The sequence below is a fragment of the Dufourea novaeangliae genome, unplaced genomic scaffold, assembly GCF_001272555.1.
Source record: "Dufourea novaeangliae isolate 0120121106 unplaced genomic scaffold, ASM127255v1 scaffold241, whole genome shotgun sequence".
NCBI lineage: Eukaryota > Metazoa > Arthropoda > Insecta > Hymenoptera > Halictidae > Dufourea > Dufourea novaeangliae.
Window position 1 is genome coordinate 849,344 of NW_015374117.1, and position 6,637 is coordinate 855,980.

Consider the following 6,637-nt stretch of genomic DNA (forward strand, 5'->3'; position numbering starts at 1 on the left):
TTACATTTTTAAAGGTTAAATGTTTAAAGTTAAATTTTTTCGAGTACCTCTTACATATTTTGTATTATTTTTTTCGAATATAAATGATAAATTGAACTTTTCAAATTTTTCAGACTATGTTCGTAGTGAAATGCACCTAATGGTTAATATCGGTTCACGATACGTCTACCAGACAAAGTGGAGGGTTTCATTGATCGCCGATAACTGCATTACTCCACTCGACGGTTATTTAATTCCTATTCGTCGGACCTTCGACCCCTCGAAAACGAAAATTTGACGTTGAACGTGGGGGAGGGTAAAGCTTCCATCATTCAAACACAATTCTTGAAGTAAAAACCACATTCCAATTCGTTGTTCTTCAACATTACACATTGATTCATTGAATGCAATTAACACTTGATTAAACAAAATATTCCCGAAATACTAGGTACTATCTATCATTCATTCAAAAAGAAAATGTCACGTTAAGGCTGACTTACAAATCGAATATTATAAATACTCTGCCTGACACTTTCATATTTCCATACTGCCGATTTTTCACGAACGTTCGTTGGTACAGTTTTTTTCTCCTAATTTTTCAAGCTGGTTAACAGAAATTTCTTTCACTCGACAAAAATATTCCGACGTCAAAAGCGACGGACGTACGAAACACGAAGCAAATTTCATATCCACAGTCAAACTTCCGGATCACATTTCCCCGTCCCACTTCCACCGGAATCTGACAGGAATTCTGGGTCAAGCTATGAAACCTACAACCACACGGATCCTAAATCACGACTTCGTACCATTTAATAATACAAATTTAAATCAATTAACATTCGAACGACGGACAATTAACATACCCAACCGTTTCAACCAGAACAGAACAAAACCGATAGATTTCTGACGATGCGCCAATTAATCAATGGCGCGCTGCAATGACAGTCAGACAATATCTAAAAGACGGCACTGTTATGGGCTCAAATAAGAATTTACAACAAAATTATCTATCGCTTAAGTTAACTAACTGATAGAAGGAATATTAAACGCAGCGTTCCAGTCCCAAATAGTGGACGAGTCTCCTGCAACCTGTACTCAATTCCCACAGAAAAAATTCAACAATCTTCAACGATCTGTCCTCTAAACCACCCAACCACAAGACTCTACAATCATCCATAAATCCTCATTGCTTCCATATTCACCCAAAAACTTACTTAAACCTAAAGGTCCTCCTCATCATCCGTTAAGCTCCCATCCAAACTCAAACCACATCTCCACCCTAAAACACTCCCCCAAAAACCAAACGTCTCGCAACCATCCAAGAAGCTATTCTTCCAACACACACGCGTACATTCATCAAAGAAGCCAAACCCTAAAATGTCATCAGCTCACTATGCTAACATCCTCAGTTAACTCCTAGCCACGATTCAAACGGTCTGGAATCGATCTTAACCTCAAATTCACGCTGAAAAAAAAAACAGATTTTCTCTACCATCGGGAACTCGAAATTCCCATCGGTGCCCAGAACATTTTTCGCTGGATTTCACGAGCGAACAAGAATCCTAACGCTTCCATAGACAACCCTTAATCAAAGCTAGATCCCGACAAAAATTGGGATTCGTGATCAGGAAAATTAGAGTTCTTTTTTGGCGGTTTTTGCGACAGGTATGTGAACTTACGTGTAATTAGAGATGAATGGAGGCCGTGTTCGTGGATGATAATCGCCACTTCGCCGTCATGGAAATGCCCACACGAAGCCCGAGTCCGTATCGGCCAACTGGCGATACCACACTAGCGATCGTTCGCTGAACAGCTTACTAGGCAGGCGTGCGCGACCAGGGGCGGCACTTGCGTTGTAAACGGGTCGCCCCTGAACCCCGTGACAGCCGAGCCCCGGATCTAGGCCTGTCCTACGTACGATGAACACACATCAACCCTTTAACGCCCAGAACCTTAAATCGTTATTCAAAAATTGTGAGACTGATGTTGGTGAACCACGAATCAGTAGAGATTACTCTGTTATTAGTAGTTCGATCGAAAATGTTTCTATCAGGTGTAGCATGGTTTCAAGAGAGCTTTAACGTGATTATAGCAAATTTTTTGTCAACTTCTTTTTCGTGATTATTCAAGGTCACCTTCGACGAGAAGAGGGGCGGGGATGATTCTATGTATAAAAATAAGTCGAAATTATAGAATAATGTTTTGTCATCTGAGGCTTAGATTTCGAGAAAATTAAATTTGAAGATTCATCTGCAACGCGCGATTTTTCGTGCTGGCAGAAAGTAGAAATGGAATGCAATGAGCAGACGCGATAGCAAAGTCACTATATTCGACTGTTCAGGAATTGTATAAAAATGTTCGCACTTCATTGTTATAAGTCAAGATATTCAATGGATCATTTAAAATATTTATTTAGAACCTTTGATAATTCTTTAAACAAGCAATAAACAATTACATAACGTTTTCTCATTTAACTGTCAGTTTATAAGTATATAAATTTAATAAAAAGATTAAATATTTTTTAGAAATTAAATTTTGTTTCTTATGAGATCACTTACAAAGAATCGAGTTTCTTAATTTAGTTAATACGCCATTGTTACAGTATCGATCGAAACTATGAAATCGAGGTGTTTACGATTTCGTGATCTCTGGACACAGGTGAATTCGATGAACGTTAAAAATAAAACGTTAACACCTGCATCGAGATTTCGGCTACTTACAACAAAAATAATTTCTAACATAATTTTCAAGCATCGTACGCGAACGAGATTAGGAAATATAGATAGACCAGTAAAGTATCGATTACTCGAATAATTTTGCATTTTTAATAGTACACGTTATTAATGAACGATCTGTATAAATTGTTGTGCAGAAAAATAACACTAAGAAAGACGCACCTGAATTGAATGATTGTTTTCTTTTAAGACCACCGTTATGTGTTCACTCTCGTTATTTTATACTATGTTGCTGGTTACGTCGTTTTTATGTACAGCATTACAGGGGAAGGTGTCCTCACTTTTGCAATGTTTAAGGTACAAAATGAAAAATTCGCCTTTCGAGCGTGCATCCTCGTGTGTCCTGAAGGTGTTGCGTTAACTATTCAGTTCAAGGATAACGTCTGTGGAGCGAGCATTGCCTTGAACTGCACGCGTACTCCTCGGAAAATTAAGGGACTTGTAAATTAGTTCGCCTTAAGTGGCGATTAATTCGTCTGAGACATGAACGACGTGAACATTTTCCAAGTTACTCATGAAGTTCGTATTCAAATACAGGATCCTAGTATAATAAATTACACGCGAATCACTGGGGATCTAAAGAGATCTACAAAAAATTAATCAATCAGTCATTAAATCGACCAAGAATGAATAACCAGCAATGAAATACGTAAAATGTCTTTAATTATCATTATAATATATTTTCTACTATTTCATATTTAATCATAAAATATTTTCTATTTGATGATTAATAAAATATTAAATATGGTAGTTCTTGATTCCTGTGTCCATTGGATTCGCAGCATTTTTATATTTTGTATTATTATTTAAATATAGAAATTTCGTAGGATACATTTTATTAAAAATAAAAAATTTTAAAGTAATTCACTGCACACCAGTGAATAACCATTAGGCAAAGAAATGTAAATTATAAATTTTAAAAATGATCAAATGTTAAAAATAATAGGCATAATATTCGTTAATACAAATACTACAAATCAATATACAACTTTTGTTCCGTCTCAAAAGGCACACGGGGCAGATGGTATTCTATACCTGGAAAAACCAATTTATTCCACGAGTGAAAATAAACGTATTGTCCTTTCAGGGAAACCGTTATTGGAGGGGTAATTAATACGTGTGTCCCTATCCCGATCATTGTAGCGAACCATCCTGAAACTGATTCGACCTGGAAGAATCGTCGCTTTCCACCTCCATGGAGACCTGTAACCAAACGTCGTGGGTAAATTTCTATTTTCGTGTCAGAATTCCGTGGTATAGACCTCGCGGAAAAATAGGACGATCAGTTCTGAATCAGCCATCACCGTGTTCCGAATAATGAAATTTCAACGAGTTTCGGTCTATCATTCACGAGGTCCTAGCGAACATCTTTGGTTCCGTTCAAAGTGAACCTTCACGAATCCAGAGTCATCCTTAGTCGAAGGTCCTTGAAGTGAACCTTTGGTCGTGGTTAAAGTGAACCTTTAGTCAAGTTCAGTGTGCACTTTCAATGATGTTCAAAGTGAACATGCGGTCAAGTTCGAAGTGAACCTCTAATCGCGATTTAAATGAAGCTTCGGTCGAAAGTTCAAAGTAATTCTTCGCGAATCCCAAGCTTCAAGTGAACCTTTAATCGCGATTAAAGTAAACCTAATAATATAAAGTATTATAATATTAATATTATTACACAATGTGAAAGTAGTATAATATTAATATTTTTTACACAATGTGAAAGTACTATAATATTATTTTTCATAATAAAAATAATATCTTAAGTATCGTAGTATGTTCTAAAAGTAAAAACACTTTCAGGTGTGGCACTTTGTGTTTTTTTAAACGGTCCAATAAATACGCATGCACGGAATAAAAGAACCAATAGCAGATCGAACGTGATTTCTGTGCCTTCGTTGAATATTCATTGTGTACCGAAACATTCATCGTGCGACAAGAATAGAACGCGCAGGTTTTCGTGATTATCGGTTGCATTGCCGTGGCCTGCATGAAATTACGCTCTTTTTAGGCCGCCAACTGGCGAGTTAATTGCGCCACCACTGTTCCTCGCGGCTTTTATTATGCGTGTATGTGTATACCTACAGCTTACGCGGCACGCACACGTGGAATGTAGCTTATCAGCCGTGTATAATGCGGTTACAACGCACAGACATGTGTTGAAGACGTGCGCCAGTTCACAGAAGTCCCCATACACACGTGTATGTGTTTCAATAATTGTTTGGAAATTTGATTGTTGACCGTACTTGACCGAATGCAGAATAATTCGATTCTCTCCGGTCAATTGGCTTATTGGGGGAATAGATTGCTGTTCTGGCGAAGAGAAAATAACTAAATGAAACGTAAAATAACAACTTGACATAAAATATCGTGCATTTATCGAAAGTTCTCAATGTTAAATGAAAACTGGCAAACTTTCCTTCGATAAGAGTGCATACATTCGAGGAAGAAATGTAGTGAATATTAAAAAAGAAAAGTTAAGTACATATGCGTTGGAATAGAAAAGTATGAAGTGTGTAAAGCAAATATTAGAACTCCACTTTATACGTTATACTTGTTTAAAAAATTGCAAAATTTGTACTAGAGAGGTATAAAACTTTTTCCAAGAAAAATATTGATTCATCTTGAATAATCTCTGTGTACAGTTTTTTCGCGATTTCCTTGATCCTGCTTGAACTTTCACGGTCGCTCGATGGAACAGCCTTGGGGGTTGATGAGGGTGGTTTATGGTGATAACACAGCGTAGGTAATGTTCTTAATAAAACTCTGAGGATGTTGTTTCTCTCGTAGGATTATAATATACAGTCCCTTTAATTTAGCGTATATGGCGATTCGACGAACACGTGGGCAGAACTAATGGTCTTGGGGTCATTTTCGACCCGGTTAGTATTTTCCTCTTTTCACACCTACGATTCTTCTTAATCTCCTTCCACGACCTAATTGTGTTCTCTATTCATTAACAACGTCTCGAAATTTTAAAAGGAGATAGAAAAAAGAGTTGCAACTAATATTTAGACTAGCTAATTTGCATTTATAGCATACTATGTAGCGTGTCCCTCCTGATGCGAGCACCTTCGATATCTCACTTCTTTTCGAAGATACAAAGAAAAATGTGAACGGAAGTATTATTTGGTTAGAAGATAATCAAATATTTTTCTCAAGGTCACATTTTTTCGAAATTTCAAGGTCATCGATTTCTTTTTTAAACGGTACTACATATTTTTATCAGCGGGGCGTAATAGTTAAATAAAATCGAACAAAAGGATCAAAAAGTACAGATCAAGACCAATCCAATGGCCTTGAGTACGAGAAATCCACGAATGTATGAGAGTAGATTTAAATAATAAAATATATATATATATATCACATCAAGGAATGCATGTCTAAATAATTTACGAAAATATAATTTAATCATTGCTAAGTAAAATATATATTTTATTTTACTAGTTGTGAATTTTTATGTTACACTTACGATTTTAAATAATGCCCATTATAATGTATTTTGGAAATTATAATTTCGAAAAATTATTTGAATGTTAGTTGAAATGTTGGTAACATTCAATCTGAAATTATTTCCTTTTATTGACATACGTTGATTAAAATAAATAATAAGAACAATGGATGTCTAGAGAAAAACCATTTGTTTAATAGAATTACTGATTACAGAATAAAATGTTGAATTATCCGGAATTATCTTATGACGTCACATGGGGGCACCATTTTCCGTTATATTTGCTTCACTTCGACTCGTAGATCCGTGTATCTAAACAGGCTGTGTATATAAGTATATATGGTCGCAGATACGAACTGACTCCCGAATTCGACGTTAGCACCTTCTCAGTGGCGGGGGCACACTCTCTCGGGCCAGGGAGCGCGTAGGACCATCCACGGGAATGGATGGCCTCATTGCATAGACGTGCCCGCCACCAGCTGGA

At 36.6% G+C, this 6,637-nt stretch overlaps 1 protein-coding gene across 1 annotated transcript in view; it reads right to left on the reverse strand.

Moving 5' to 3' along the window:
• Window positions 1–1,734, reverse strand: part of LOC107191184 (MAP kinase-activating death domain protein) — a 36,813-nt gene extending 35,079 nt beyond the window's left edge. The window contains 1 exon segment of the mRNA XM_015580162.1: window positions 1,659–1,734. The gene's annotated coding sequence lies outside the window, so the exon portion shown is untranslated.
• Between the last annotated feature and the right edge of the window lie 4,903 nt (window positions 1,735–6,637).